This window comes from Oncorhynchus masou, chromosome 17, assembly GCF_036934945.1.
Source record: "Oncorhynchus masou masou isolate Uvic2021 chromosome 17, UVic_Omas_1.1, whole genome shotgun sequence".
Taxonomy (NCBI): domain Eukaryota; kingdom Metazoa; phylum Chordata; class Actinopteri; order Salmoniformes; family Salmonidae; genus Oncorhynchus; species Oncorhynchus masou.
This window is the reverse complement of record NC_088228.1, coordinates 20,661,075-20,677,811: the sequence shown is the minus strand read 5'-3', so window position 1 is coordinate 20,677,811 and position 16,737 is coordinate 20,661,075. Positions and strand designations below refer to the sequence as shown.

General features: G+C 40.9%; 1 protein-coding gene across 5 annotated transcripts in view; it reads left to right on the top strand.

Annotated features, from left to right (window-relative positions):
• LOC135558679 (ras GTPase-activating protein nGAP-like) overlaps positions 1-16,737 on the top strand; it is a 90,659-nt gene that overhangs the window by 24,256 nt on the left and 49,666 nt on the right. The gene's annotated exons all lie outside the window — the stretch shown is intronic.

Here is a 16,737-nt window from a genome sequence, read left to right as displayed (position 1 = left end):
ATTCCTCCTGACAGAGCTGGTGTAACTGAGTCAGGTTTGTAGGCCTCCTTGCTCGCACATGCTTTTTCAGTTCTGCCCACAAATGTTCTATAGGATTGAGGTCAGGGCTTTGTGATGGCTACTCCAATACCTTGACTTTGTTGTCCTTAAGCCATTTTGCCGCAACTTTGGATGTATGCTTGGGGTCATTGTCCATTTGGAAAACTCATTTGCAACCAAACTTTAACTTCCTGACTGTTGCTTCAATATATCCACATCAATTTCCAGCCTCATGATGCCATCTATTTTGTAAAGTTCACCAGTCCCTCCTGCAGCAAAGCACCCCCACAACATGATGCTGCCACCCCCTGCTTCACGGTTGGGATGATGTTCTTCGGTTTGCAAGCATCCCCCTTTTTCCTCCAAACACAACAATGGTCATTATGGCCAAACAGTTCTATTTTTGTTTCATCAGACCAGAGGACATTTCTCCAAAAAGTACAATCTTTGTCCTCATGTGCAGCTGCAAACGTTGCCTGGCTTTTTATGGAGGTTTTGGAGCAGTGGCTTCTTTCTTGCTGAGCAGCCTTTCAGTTTATGTTGATATAGGACTCGTTTTACTGTGGATATAGATACTTTTGTACCCGTTTCCTTTGCTGCTGTTCTGGGATTGATCTGCACTTTTCGCACCAAAGTACGTTCATCTCTAGGAGATGAGCGGTATGACGGCTACGTGGTCCCATGGCGTTTATACTTGCATACTATTGTTTGTACAGATGAACGTGGTACCTTCAGGCGTTTGGAAATTGCTCACAGGGATGAACCAGACTTTGAGGTCTACAATTTTTTTCTGAGTTCTTGGCTGGTTTCTTTTGATTTTCGCATGATGTCAAGCAAAGAGGAGACATTTGTGGAGTGGTTGAAAAATGAGTTTTAATGACTCCAACCTAAGTGTATGTAAACTTACAACTTCAACTGTACATAGGTATTCAGACCCTTTGCTTTGAGACTCAAAATTGAGCTCAGCTGCATCCTGTTTCCATTGATCATCCTTAATGTTTCTATTAATTGATTGGACATGATTTTGAAAGGCACACACCTTTCTATATAAGGTCCCACAGTTGTCAGAGCAAAAACCAAGCCATGAGGTTGAAGGAATTGTCCGTAGAGCTTAGAGACAGGATTGTGTTGAGGCACAGATCTGGGGAAGGGTACCAACAAATCTCTGCAGCATTGAAGTTCCCCAAGAACACAGCGGCCTCCATCATTCTTAAATGGAAGAAGTTGGAACCACCAAGACTCTTCCTATAGCTGGTCACCCGGCCAAACTGAGCAATCAGGGGAGAAGTGCCTTGGTCATGGAGGTGACCAAGAACCCGATGGTCACTCTGACAGAGCTCCAGAGTTTCTCTGTGGCAAGGGGATAACCTTCCAGAAGAACAACCATCTCTGCAGCACTCCACCAATCAGGCCTTTATGGTAGAGTGGCCTGGCGGAGGCCAATCCTCAGTAAAAGGCACATGACCGCCCGCTTGGAGTTTGCCAAAAGGCATCTAAAGGACACTCAGAACATGATAAACAATATGTATTCGGTCTGAAACCTAGATTTAACTGATTGGTCTGAATGCCAAGCATCACGTCTGGAGCAAATATGGCACCATCTCTACAGTGAAGCATGGTGGTGGCAGCATCATGCTGTGGGGATGTTTTTCAGTGGCAGGGACTGGGAGACTAGTCGGGTTTGAGAGAAAGATGAACGGAGCAAAATATAGAGATCCTTGATGAAAATCTGCTCAGGACTTCAGACTGGGGTGTTGGTTCATCTTTCAACAGGCCAACGACCCTAAGCACACAGCCAAGACAATGCAGGAGTTACTTCGGGACAAGTCTCTGAATGTCCTTGAGAGACCCAAAGCCTGGACTTGATCCCGATCGAACATCTCTAGAGAGCCCTGAAAATAGCTGTGTAGTGACGCTCCCCATCCAACCTGACAGAGCTTGAGAGCATATGCAGAGAAGAATGGGAGAAACTCTCCAAATACAGGTGTGCCAAGCTTGTAGCATCACACCCAAGAATACTTGAGGCTGTAATCGCTGACAAAAGGTGCTTCAACAAAGTACTGAGTAAAGGGTCTGAATACTTATGTAAATGTGATATTCTGTGTAGATTGAGTTTTCAACAAAAAAAATATTTTTTTTTATATTAAGGCTGTAACATAGCAATGTAGAAAAAGTCAAGGGATCTGAATACTTTCCGAATGCACTATATATACTTCTTTCACATAGGATTCACGGTATTTTGCCTGTAAAAAGAACTATTGGGCAATATGTGGTTGTCCCCCTTACAAACAGGCCCATGTTTACCACGTTTACCATGTTTACCACGTACGCCTTTCATACCTCACTGGTGCGTGCCGGCATGCCCAGGGACGAGTAGAGTGCAGATGTAGGTGGGCTTCTATTTTTAATAAACCAATGGAGAATATACACAATCAAAATAAATCCTTTATTCATTTGTTTAGGCAGGTCCTAAGAAACACAAGACGAATAAAAATGTATTTTCAATAGAATAGCATATTTAGAATTTAATTATCTTACCGGTCTGTGCAGCAATGGCTTCCAAATAAAATCAATAGTTTATTATTTTGTTAATTAAACAGACACAGTCAACAGAACATAGGCTATATTTTATATTAAGACTATAATAGAATATAACAGAATAAAATGCAAATAATATTCTTGTGCCACGGGATCGTGTATTGCTATTTATTATGGATCCCCATTAGATGCTACCAAGACAGCAGTTACTATTCCTGTGGTCCAGGAAAATTATGGCAATCATACAATTTTAAAACATTAAAATACATTCGCTACAGATTACACAACACATTAAGTGTGTGCCCTCAGACCCCTACTCTACTACCACACAATCTGTGTGTATAGTGCGTACTGTATGTTATCGTGTGTATGCATGTGGAACCGCGGTCATATAAAAAAGTATTTTTAAACAGAACCCAAGTCCATGCTTTTCTGATCCTCCAATTGACTGATAAGAAATGCTATTTTCAAAAGGATGTGAGTCTCTTGTTCATGTTTCACAATCTCCCGCGGGCTTTTGGAGTTGCCCAAGCGTGATCGAGCAGACAAATTGGCCTACTCTTGATTTAGGCTACATTATTGCATGCTAAATGTTTCTGATCAGTGATAGAGGAGGAAACAAAAATACGAGCAATACCACCTCCACTTATTTGCAGAGCCAAAACCAATTAAGCAAATAGCCTACAGATAGAGATTCAGTGAAACAAAATCACATTGATTATCAGTGAAGACTTTGGTCTGGAGTAGGTTTAGGCTACTAAGCGACTGTGAATGAAAAGCAAAATAATCCACTTTTAACCATTTGTGCTTTGCTGAAAAAAAATTGTTCATTGTGGTATGTGTCAGATTGACCCACACAGTTTAAACACAGACTATCAAAGAATCAAGTAAAAACAAACACAACGTTATTTTGACTTGTCTGACCTTTTCATGAAGAAGAAATACAAGAACATTTGATTTCAAAAACGTTATATTTAAGAACAATTTGTTAAACATATTTCCTTTTTCACAAATGAGCATTTTCTGTTTCCCCAAGAAGGCATTTGTTTTGTATTTCCCAGTAATGGTAACAATTCGGTGTGTTTTGACCCTATCGGTCCAAATGTTACCTTTAGTCTTTCTCTCCACATGTTGAACACAATGTACGTGTGTCCATTCTGCAGTTGTATTTATTGAATTCTACACAAGTGGTTCAGCTTTTACTGTCTTGGCGAAGGGAGCAGAGAAAATCTGTCGGCCCTGGAACAATTTTGATTACATTGGAAGCTGACAGTCGACCTTGACTTCTTTGTGGTGACGGTGACCATTCTATATTACCATCAGTATGTTCACATTTTGAAGTTAGGTTCATGACCCTAAATGAAGAAAAGTCATTTAATTTCATGGAGAAAAGGAGAGGTTAACTGGTCAAATTGACCCACAACATAACAGGAGGGTTAAACTACATAGATTCACTATAAGTTTGCATGCTGTTGTTAGATCAAATTAATGCCACCAATTATGATTACTCTATTTTTCTTGCGCTAGACACAATGATTTATGAAAACTTGCTTGATTGGTCGATGTCCTCATTGGGGTTTTACAGATGTTTAATATGTTTTATGTACACACTTTATTAGAATATTTATGAAATGCACATTGTTATATTTGGTAACATTTGAATTATTTCCCCTCGACTCCAACCCCATTCAATGCATTGAACGGATGTCTACATAAGGGTGCAAATAAATTAAAAAAACTCACAAAGGCCTTAAGGCCGACACGCAAAGCTTATTAAAGAGCAGTGTGCAGGTTACTTCTTTTTCTCATCTTATTCAACTGTTACCATGCATCTGCAAAAAAGATAGCTCAGATGTGCGAGTGCCTTTTAAAAAAAAATTGAGGTCAAATTACAGTCAAAAGATTTTTCCAAACAAGAATAATGCAGCTTTCCGCTTTGCTTCTAAAAATAAATCATTATATTTCTATGATTCAAACAGTTCTCCCAGATGTTTTGATCTACAGTATATTACAAGTCAAATCGCAATCACAATATTTTGCCCATATCTTGCAGTCTTAGTACCAAGTTATAGTTCCCTATTTAGGTTTCTGTTGCTATTATTTACTGCAATACAAGTGTGGACTATTGTGCATTTTCATATCTTGTTTTTTTGTTCCTGTGGGGAGGAGTCTGCTTCTAATTGCTTGTAAGGGATCTGCCTTTGGGCCGCCTTTCCTATAGAGGAGCAGATATTCACCATTTAATTGACTTGAATCCTGTAATGCTTAACCAAAGAGCAGGGTGTGTGAACGTTCTTTAATTTATGCTAATTGCATTTTCCAACTAAAGTATCACATGAAGTGTAATATTCGGAGTCTCCGAAAATAATACTTTTTTCCCTCCCCCATTCCTGGCAACCAACATGAAAAGGAAAAAGATATCTTGCTTGAAAATTGTTCGGTCATTTCTGATCTGTACCATGGTATTTGATTTCCCATCAATACATGAGAACGGAGCAGTCTGTTATACCCATGGTGATTTGTCATGCTGAAATTAATGGACATGGTCCCTGATCATTTTCACCTCACAGCACATCTGCAGTGTGTATGCTTAGGTCACGCATGCATTTATGCCAACTGTAATTCAAGAGTAGAAATGACAATGCTCATACAACTGTGGCTTGACAGATTAGAATAATCTATCTATTTTTCCTGAAATTAGCCATCAGGGAACATTAGGGCCAGATAGCCTAGTTCCCTCCATTTTATAGGTTTGGTTACATGGGAGGGGGTAAGTTAGAACTTGATCACTGATGTGATGGGCTTTTGTGTAATTAGTCACACTTCACTGTGTTCTAATAAGAAAATTCTTATATTTTTAAGGGACTGAAGGTGTAGGCCACTAGGCCTAGTCTGAAAGTGGACAATTTCATCTGTCACACAATGGCTTCCCTGTGTGTATGTAACTTATTTACACTTAACATAAATACAAACACAAATTGTAAAGTGTTGGTCTCATGTTTCACGAGTTGAAATAAAATATCTCTGAAATTTTCCATACACAAAAAGCTTAGTTCTCTCAAATTTGGTGCGCAAATTTGGTTTACATCCTTATTACTGAGCATTTGTCCTTTGCCAAAATAAACCATCCACCTGACAGGTGTGGCATATCAAGAAGCTGATTAAACAGTGCGATCATTACACGGGTGCATCTTGTGCTGGGGACAATAAAAGGCCACTCTAAAATGTGCAGTTTTGTCACAACACAATGCCACAGATGTCTCTAGTTCTAAGGGAGTTTGCAATTGACATTCTGACTGCAGGAATGCCCACCAGGGCTGTTACCAGAGAATTGAATGTTAATTCCTCTACCATAAGCCACCTCCAATGTTGTTTTAGAGAATTTGGCAGTATGTCCAACCGGCTTCGCACCCGCAGACCAGGTGTAACCACGCCAGCCCAGGACCTCCAACATCTGGCTTCGTCACATGCGGGATCATCTGAGACAGATGAAACTGTGAGTAAGCACAACCAAAGAATTTCTGCACAAACTGTAAGAAATCATCTCAGGGAAGCTCACCTGCGTGTTCGTCATTCTCACCAGGGTCCTGATCACAATGAACACAATTGCATTTTATCGATCACAATTTGAATGCACAGAGATACCATGACTAGATCCTGAGGCCCATTGTTGTGCCATTCATCCACCACCACCATCTCATGTTTCAGCATGATAATGCACGGCCCATGTCGCAAGGATCTGAACACAATTTCTGAAAGCTGAAAATGTCCCAGTTCTTCAATATTCTGCATACTCACTAGACATGTCACACATTGAGCATGTTTGGGATGCTATGGTTTGATGTGTACAACCGCGTGTTCCATTCCTGCTAAGATCCAGCAACTTCGCACAGCCGTTGAAGAGGATTGGGACAACATTCCACGGGCCACAATCAACAAACAGCCTGATCAACTCTATGTGAAGGATATGTCATACTGCATGAGGCAAATGGTGGTCACACCAGATACTGACTGGTTTTCTGGTCCATGCCACTATTTTTTGTTTTGTTTTAAGGTAGCTGTGACCAACAGATGCATCTCTTATTCCCAATCATGTGAAGTCCATAGATTAGAGCCTAATGAATTTATTTCAATAGACTGATTTCTTTATATGAACAGAGGCACATCTTTGAAATTGTTGCATGTTGCCTTCCTATTTTTGTTCAGTGTAGTTTGTTGTATTTTGCCTGTATACGAAATGTTTATACAGTGCATTCTGAAAGTATTCAGACCCCTTGACTTTTTCCACATTTTGTTTCATGTTATAGCTAGGCTTGCACATTTTGGAATATTCAGAGGTTGCAACCTTCCTTGGGAATATATGGTAATTCATGGAAATATATATACAAATTAATATTAATACCATTTAAATGTAGATTTCTTTTTTTTTGCATTGGATATATTTACCATATATGGAGACAGAAACAAAAACCTTCTACCTCATCATAAGTAGACAGAATTGCAAATGATTAAATCCTTCTAATAGAAAAAAAGAAATGTATATTTTTTGTTACGAATTGAAATTTAATTAAATGAGTTGACTCTTCGCATGGGATGATTTCACTGAACAACAAAAGGGAATATTGAATGATCCCTAATGATCCATTGCATTTCCCACAAACTTTTTCAACATACATCTGTCAAATGATAGTTTATAAACTAAAGCTTTGGTTGTCTTCATCTCAAGCTTCTATGTCTTCTCCCTGGACCTCCTCAATGTCCACCTCTTGAACATCAGACTCTGAGTCCTCATCTTCACTGTCACTTTCCAAGCTTGTTGAGGATGGCTCGTTGTCAGGCTCAAAAAGCCTCAAATTTGCCTGGATGTCCACCAATTTTTCAACCCTTGTATTGGTCAGCCTGTATAGCGTGCTTTGGCGTGTGTGTTCCCAACAAGGACCGGTTGCGCTCTGAGGCGGCTGATGTTGGTGGGATTTGGAGTCAACAGGGGAAAGATCATCAGATCCACAAAGTCCCTTCCACCAGGTGGCTGATGAGATACAGTTGAAGTTTACATATACCTTAGCCAAATAAATTTAAAATCCGTTTCTAACAATTCCTGACATTTAATCCTAGTAGTAAGAATTCCCTGTTTTAGGTCAGTTAGGATCACCAGTAGAGTGATTTTATTTCAGCTTGTATTTCTTTCATCACATTCCCAGTGGGTCAAAAGTTTACATACACTCAATTTGTATTTGGTAGCATTGCATTTAAATTGTTTAACTTTGGTCAAACATTTCAGGTAGCTTTCAACAACCTTCCCACAATAAGTTGGGTACATTTTGTCCCATTCCTCCTGACAGAGCTCGTATAACTGAGTCAGGTTTGTAAGCCTCCTTGCTCTTTCAGGTCTGCCCACACATTTTCTATAGGCTTGAGGTTAAGGCTTTGTGATGGCCACTCCAATACCTTGACTTTGTTGTCCTTAAGCCATTTTGCCACAACTTTAGCAATATGCTTTGAGTCATTGTCCATTTGGAAGACCCATTTGCGACCAAGCTTTAACAACTGATGTCTTGAGATGTTGCTTCAATATATCCACATCAATTTCCATCCTCATGATGCCATCTAATTTGTGAAGTGCACCAGTCCCTCCTGCAGCAAAAGACCCCCACAACATGATGCTGCCAACCCCCGTGCTTCACGGTTGGAGATGGTGTTCTTCGGCTTACAAGCCTCCCTCTTCTTTCTCCAAACATAACAATGGTCATTATGGCCAAACCGTTCTTTTTTTGTTTCATCAGACCAGAGGACATTTCTCCAAAAAGTACGATCTTTGTCCCCATGTGCAGCTGCAAACCGTAGTCTGGCTTTTTAATGGCGGTTTTGGAGCAGTGGCTTCTTCCTTGCTGAGCGGCCTTTCAGGTTATGTCGATATAGGACTTGTTTTACTGTGGATATATATATTTTTGTTCCTGTTTCCTGCAGCATATTCACAAGGTCTTTTGCGTTGTTCTGGGATTGATTTGCACTTTTCGCACCAAAGTATGTTCATCTCTAGGAGACAGAACACATGTCCTTCCTGAGTGGTATGATGGCTGTGTGGTCCCATGGTGTTTATACTTGCGTACTCTTGTTTGTACATATGAAATTGGTACCTTCAGGCGTTTGGAAATTGCTCCCATGGATGAACCAAACTTGTGGTTCTACAATTTTTTTCTGAGGTCTTGGCTAATTTCTTTGGATTTTCCCATGATGTCAAGCAAAGAGTCACTGAGTTTGAAGGTAGGCCTTGAAATACATCCACAAGTACACCTCCAATTGACTCAAATCATGTCAATTAGCCTAACAGAAGCTTCTAAAGCCATGACATAATTTTCTGGATTTTTCCAAGCTGTTTAAAGGCACAGTCAACTTAGTGTTTGTAAACTTCTGACACACTGGAATTGTGATACAGTGAAATAATCTGTCTGTAAACAATTGTTGGAAAAATTACTTGTGTCATGCACAAAGTAGATGTCTTAACCAATTTACCGAATCTATAGTTTGTAAACAAGAAATTTGTGGAGTGGTTGAAAAACAAGTTTTAATGACCCCAACCTAAGTGTATGTAAACTTCTGACTTCAACTGTATGTTTGGCACGACTGCCATATTGCATCTCCATCCCAAATCCCTTGCTTGGAAATGTACTTCGCCAGACTGCCGATAACATTTCCCTCATCCAGGCCAAGGTGGCGAGACACGGTAGTGATGACACCATGGGCCTTGTTGATCTCTGCACCAGACAGGACGCTCTTGCCAGCATACTTGGGGTCCAACATGTACGCTGCGGTGTGTATGGGCTTCAGGCAGAAGTCTGAACACTTTGATGTATTTCAGAACTGCAGTTTCCTCTGCTTGGAGTAACAGTGAAGTGGGCAGGGCAGTATGGATTTCTTCTCTTACATCTGCAAGCAGAGTTTGAACATCAGACAGGATGGCATGATCTCCCTCAATCTGTGCAATGGCTACTGCTATAGGTTTCAGGCTGCTTACCACTCTCTCCCAAAATACATCATCCAGGAGGATCCTCTTGATGGAGCTGTCCATATCGGCAAACTGTGATATGACCATTTCTTGGAGAGACTCCTTTCCCTCCAGGAGTCTGTTAAACATGATGACAACACCATCCCAACTGGTGTTGCTGGGCAGCTTCAGTATGGTGCTCTTATTCGCATTTTGCTTGGTGAGATAGATTGCTGCTATAACTTCATTACCCTTCACATACCTAACCATTTCCTTGGTTCTCTTGTAGAGTGTATCCATTGTTTTCAGTGCCATGATGTCCAAGAGGAGCAGATTTAATGCATGAGCAACACAGCCAATGGGTGTGATGTGAGGGTAGGACTCCTCCACTTTAGACCAAGCAGCCTTCATGTCACGAGTGCAAATACCTTCTGTTGTGCAAGGTCATTGATGACTGCCTTCAGCTCTTCTGCAATGTAGAGACCAGTGTTTCTGTTGTGTCTTGTCTGTGCTCTTGTAGAATACTGTTTGAGGGGTGGAGATGATGTAGTTAATTATTCCTTGCCCACAAACATTTGACCACCCATCAGAGATGATTGCAATACAGTCTGCTTTCTCTTTCATTTTCTTGACCTTCTCTTGAACTCTGTAGAACTGCATCCAGCAAATGAGTAGATAAAGCATGTCTGGTTGGAGGGGTGTATGCTGGGCAAAGAACATTCAGAACTCTCTTCTAATATACATTGCCTGTGAAATGATCATCTAGTTGACTACACGAAGGTAGGCTATTGCTAGTAATGTATTACCACGATTGGATCACTGGGAGTTTCAGTAAGCAACAATTTGATTACATTCAATTGCGTTATTAGCCTACTTTATTTCAATATTTTCGTCATTCAGTGATAATTATTTCCACTAAAATTCTTTATGGATCCACCCAGTTGTGGTAAAGTTAAGTAAACACTGCATTCTTAGTGGCGGGCCTTGCGAATAGATGGGAGAAGTGACATGCCTCAAAGTTCAGAGGATGGTTAATGGCCGCTGCTTAGCAACCATCAAGAGTTTAAGAGTGTAGTGCGTGCCAATGCCGATTTCAGCATTACAGCTACATTTCATACTAAACCGTAGGCAGAAGTTTACCGAATTGATTACTAAGTTGTTAGGCTGAAAAAAAAAACGGTTTTGGCTTTGATACCGACAATACCCTTCAGATATAAGGAAAATAGTTAGTGGGGGAGGGGGGGGGGGGGGGTTAATCCATCCTCATTAAGCAGCAATGTTCTCAAACATTGTAACATACATGTTAGGAAGCCTCCATGAAGCCTACTGCCAGTTGTACTAGCCTGTAACTGAAAGTGCTCTCCATTTGATGTTTTACTTCTCCTTGGTAGAGTAAACAACATGTGGGCTTCCTCATTGTCGATTCACAGTACTTCCCCCAGGCCTGCCTGCATTACTCACAACAAGCGGTCGGAGGAGGCCTCTCATGAAAATGAATTAAAACTAATGCTAATTGGACGATAATGAAACCATATGCATTCATGTGCATGAACTAAAAGGATTCAGTTTGTCTCGTGCCGCTCGCCTGTTTTGTGATGTGTTGAACCTAAATTAGATTGCTGTGGGCTTCTTCTGCCCCAAAATATTACCCTTTTAAAGGTTGGTTGCTCTGTGAGTGCTGTGAAGTTGTGGTTGCTGACCTGGGGGCCACAGTGGGAGGAACAGCAGCAGCCTCATAAAGGCAGGGCCTGCTGCATGTGGAGGGGAAACTGCACACCCCTGCTTTTGTATGCAAATGCCCCTCTGCAAATAAATGCACTACTATAACAAAAAGAATGTGGCAGCAGCACCTAAGCGCTCATTCACCTTTCAAAGCTCGGGCCCAACGTTGGAGCCAGTCTTGGGAAAACCAACTATGGCTTTTCACATTGGCTGTATGTATCAAAAGAGAGACCTCTCTTGCCATGGACCACTGTCTGGCAGCAATGTCCTGAATAAAGGGAAGAATTTGTGTGTCAGATATGAAAGTCTTTGATAGCTATGTGAGATAAGCTTGAGTTTGTCTGCACACCTCTTCAATGAATGATAACCTACATGCTTATCTAGTAGCTTATAGGCTTGAAGTATGATTACTACCTCTGAGGGTTTAGAGCTTAATGTAGTCACCTCATACAAGTGCTTGGGAGTATGGCTAGACAGTACACTCCTTCTCTCAGCACATATCAAAGCTGCAGGCTAAGGTTAAATCTAGACTTGGTTTCCTCTATAGTATTCGCTCCTCTTTCACCCCAGCTGCCAAACTAACCCTGATTCAGATGACCATCCTATCCATGCTAGATTACAGAGACAATGTATAGATCGGCAGGTAAGGGTGCTCTCGAGCGGCTAGATGTTCTTTACCATTCGGCCATCAGATTTGCCATCACTGCACTCTATACACCTGTACACTGGTCATCTCCATATACCTGTCGCAATACCTCACTGGTTGATGCTTAAAACCCTCTTAGCCCTCACTCCCCCTTTATCTGAGATACCTATTGCAGTCCTCATCCTCTAAATACAACACCCGTTCTGCCAGTCACATTCTGTTAAAGGTCCCCAAAGCGCACATCCCGAGGTCACTCCTCTTTTCAGTTCGCTGCAGCTTGCGACTGGAACGAGTTGCAACAAACACTCAAACTGGACAGTTTTATCTCAATCTCTTCATTCATACTCAATCATGAACACTCTTACGAGAAGCAGCCACAACTGTCAGTGATGTATTGTTGTCTCTACCTTCTTGCCCTGTTGTCTGTGCCCAATCATGTTTGCACCATGTTTTGTGCTGCTACCATGTTTTGTTGCTGCCATGCTATGTTGTCTTAGGTCTCTCTTTATGTTGTGTTGTCTCTCATGTTGTGATGTTGGTTTCGTCCTATATTTGTTTTTTATATTTAATCCCCCGTCCTCGCCGGAGGCCTTTTTGCCTTTTGGTAGACCGTCATTGCAAATAAGAATTTGTTCTTAACGGACTTGCCAAGTTAATTAAAGTTTAAATAAAAAAAGTTCACGAATGGCACCATCTTCCCTATATAGTACACAACTTTTGACTTAAGCCCTATGGGCCCTGGTTGAAAGTAGTGCACCATGTAGGGAATGGGCTGCCATTTGGGATGCACAAATTATCACACCTTTGACCTCAGAGGCTCCACCGCTTCCCATACTCCTAGTATGTAGGGTTGACCCTTTTGCATCAGGAAAATAGCTCATCCAAATGTGAGAAACATCACTGACGGCAGCTGGAATATTTAACAATGTCATTGAGTTCTGGAGTGAGCTCACCACAGGAACAAATAAAACAATATAAAAAATGTCTCACAGCAAGAACTGGCAAATCTGGTGCAGTCCTTGAGGAGGAGATGCACTGCAGTATTTAATGCAGCTGGTGGCCACACCAGATACTGAGTGTCACTTTTCATTATGAAGATGAATTCCTCTCCCAGTGTCTGGTGGAAAAAAGACTGAACCAGGTTTTCCTCTAGGATTTTGCCTGTGCTTTGCTCCATTCTGTTTATTTATCCTGAAAAACTCCCCAGACCATAATAATTTACAAGCATACCCATATCATGACGCAGCCAACACTTTTTGTAAAAATATGAAGAGTGGTACTCGGTAATGTATTGGATTTACCCCACACAACTTTTTATCCTGGATACAATGTGTTAATTGCTTTGCCACATTTTCTGCAGTCACCATTGGCCTCATGGTGAAATCCCTCAGTGGTGTCTTTCCTCTCTGGCAACTGAGTTAGGAAGAATGCCTGTCTCCGTGTGTAATTAATAATTTCACCATGCTCAAAGGTATATTCAATGTCTACTTTTTATTTTTTACCCGTCTACCAATAGGTGCCCTTCATTGCGAGACATTGAAAAAACCTCCCTGTTCTTTGTTGTTGCATCTGTGTTTGAAATTCAATGCTCGACATAGGAACCGTACAATTATCTGTATGTGTGGGGTGGAGAGATGAGGTAGTTATTAAAAAATAATGTTAAACACTATTATTGCACAGAGTGAGTCCATGCAACTTATGTGAATTGTTAAGCACATCTTTACTTCTGAACTTATTTAGGCTTGCCATAACAAAGGGATGGAATACTTAATGACTCAAGACATTTCCGGTGGTAATTCATTTGTTAACATTTCTAAAAACATCATTCCAGTTTGTCATTATGGGGTATTCTTTTTAGGCCAAATCTCAATTAATATTTTTTTTAATTCAGGCTGTAAAACATCAAAATGTGGAAAAAGTCAACGGGTGTGAATACTTTCTGAAGGCTCTGTAGGTTATGTTTCTTAATTTGTAGCATTGTGAGGCGATTTCCATCTATCCACTTTGCAGAGATCAACATAGCAGGGCTGCTGGCAAATGTCTGGCGAGCTGGCATTTGCACCAGCACTTTTAATTATAGACACAAAAACATAGATGTATTACTATTTCATACCCAGAGTTTTACCTGGAGTTTAAGCCCCCCCCCCCCCCCACACACACACTCTGGGATCTGTGGTGCCAGCTCTGAAATCACACCACAATGTTACAACTGAAAAAACATTTCATATTTGTATAATCTACTATCTCACCATTTTGACTTGTGTAGTTTGACTTCCTTATCTCCAAATTTAGACTTGCATATCTAAAACTGTGAATGGGCATATTACCTTTTATTTTGTATTATGGTGGCGGGAATGTGCTTCCAACGTTTAACGTAGCTCAGTACAGCTGGCAGCTACCGCGACAATTTCAAGATATTGGAGAGGGTAGTAAGTTTTAAGTTCCTTGGCGTACACATCACAGACAAACTGAATTGGTCCACCCACACAGACAGCATTGTGAAGAAGGCGCAGCAGCGCCTCTTCAACCTCAGGAGGCTGAAGAAATTCGGCTTGTCACCAAAAGCACTCACAAACTTCTACAGATGCACAATCGAGAGCATCCTGTCGGGCTGTATCACCGCCTGGTACGACAACTGCTCCGCCCACAACCGTAAGGCTCTCCAGAGGGTAGTGAGGTCTGCACAACGCATCACAGGGGGCAAACTACCTGCCCTCCAGGACACCTACACCACCCGATGTCACAGGAAGACCATAAAGATCATCAAGGACAACAACCACCCGAGCCACTGCCTGTTCACCCCGCTATCATCCAGAAGGCGAGGTCAGTACAGGTGCATCAAAGCTGGGACCGAGAGACTGAAAAACAGCTTCTATCTTAAGGCCATCAGACTGTTAAACAGCCACCACTAACATTGAGTGGCTGCTGCCAACACACTGACTCAACTCCAGCCACTTTAATAATGAAAATTGATGGGAAATGATGTAAAATATATCACTAGCCACTTTAAACAATGCTACCTAATATAATGTTTACATATCCTACATTATTCATCTCATATGTATATGTATATACTGTACTCGATATCATCTACTGCATCTTTATGTAATACATGTATCACTAGCCACTTTAACTATGCCACTTTGTTTACATACTCCTCTCATATGTATATACTGTACTCGATACCATCTACTGTATCTAGCCTATGCTGCTCGGTACCATCACTCATTTATATATCTTTATGTACATATTCTTTATCCCCTTACACCTGTGACTATAAAGTAGTAGTTTTGGAATTGTTAGCTAGATTACTTGTTGGTTATTACTGCATTGTCGGAACTAGAAGCACAAGCATTTCGCTACACTCGCATTAACATCTGCTAACCATGTGTATGTGACAAATAACATTTGATTTGATATAACAGGCTGTTACTGCAATTTCAAGTAAAAACTCAAAACAAGTCTCAGCTATAAGGAAAATGTCTGTACATTTCAGCTGTTTCAAAAACATTGCTCTGCTATGACAACTAGTACTGGAGGAGTGTTAAGATCGAGACAGTTTTGTCTACACTGCCCTGCTCAGTCGAACAACTGTGGGGTGAATGTCATGCCTGACCTCCGGAGGTCATTTTACAAGTTTACACAAGTTTTTTTTCTGTCGAGAATCGATACCTCTCGAACCTCTCAAATGTCCCTTTGCTATCATCAATGAGAAAATGTTTCACGTGGCCCTGCACTAGCATTTATTATACAAAATACTGAAAAACAGACTGGATACAAATTATTTATTTTGAGTGTGACAGATGTTTTAGGACATCTAGAAATGCTTCTTTTTACCGATTTTTCTTCAGATTTGAGAAACAGATGCCTCAAGTCCTCAACTGGCAGCTTCATTAAATAGTACCCGCAAAACACCAGTCTCAATGTCAACAGTGAAGAGGCGACTCCGGGATGCTGTCCTTCTAGGCAGAGTTCCTCTGTCCAGTGTCTGTGTTCTTTTGCCCATCTTTTCTTTTTATTGGCCAGTCTGAGATGTGGCTTTTTCTTTGCAACTCTGCCTAGAAGGTCAGCATCCCGGAGTTGCCTCTTCACTGTTGATGTTGAAACTGGTGTTTTGCCGGTACTATTTAATGAAGCTGCCTGTTGAGGACTTGAGGCATCTGTTTCTCAAACTAGACACTATGTACTTGTCCTCTTGCTCAGTTGTGCACCGATGCCTCCCACTCCTCTTTCTATTCTGGTTAGAGCCAGTCTGCGCTGTTCTGTGAAGGGAGAGGTACACAGCGCTGTACCAGATCTTCAGTTTCTTGGCAATTTCTCGCATGGAATAGTTTTCATTTCTCAGAACGAGAATAGACTGACGAGTTTCAGAAGAAAGTTATTTGTTTCTGGCCATTTTGAGCCTGTAATCGAACCCACAAATGCTGATGCTCCAGATACTCAACTAGTCTAAAGAATTGCTTCTTTAAAATCAGAACAGTTTTCAGCTGTACTAACATAATTGAAAATGGAATTTATAATAATCAATTAACCTTTTAAAATTATAAACTTGGGTTAGCTAACACAACGTGCCATTGGAACACAGGAGTGATGGTTGCTGATTATGGGCCTATGTAGATATTCCATTAAAAATCAGCTGTTTCCACCCACATTGTTAATGTTGCAAATGACTAATATCTACACTGTATTTCTGATCAAATCAAACTTTATTTGCCACATGCGCCGAATACAACAAGTGTAGACTTTACCATGAAATGCTTACTTTCAAGCCCTTAACCAACAGTGCAGTTCAAGAAGAAAATATTTA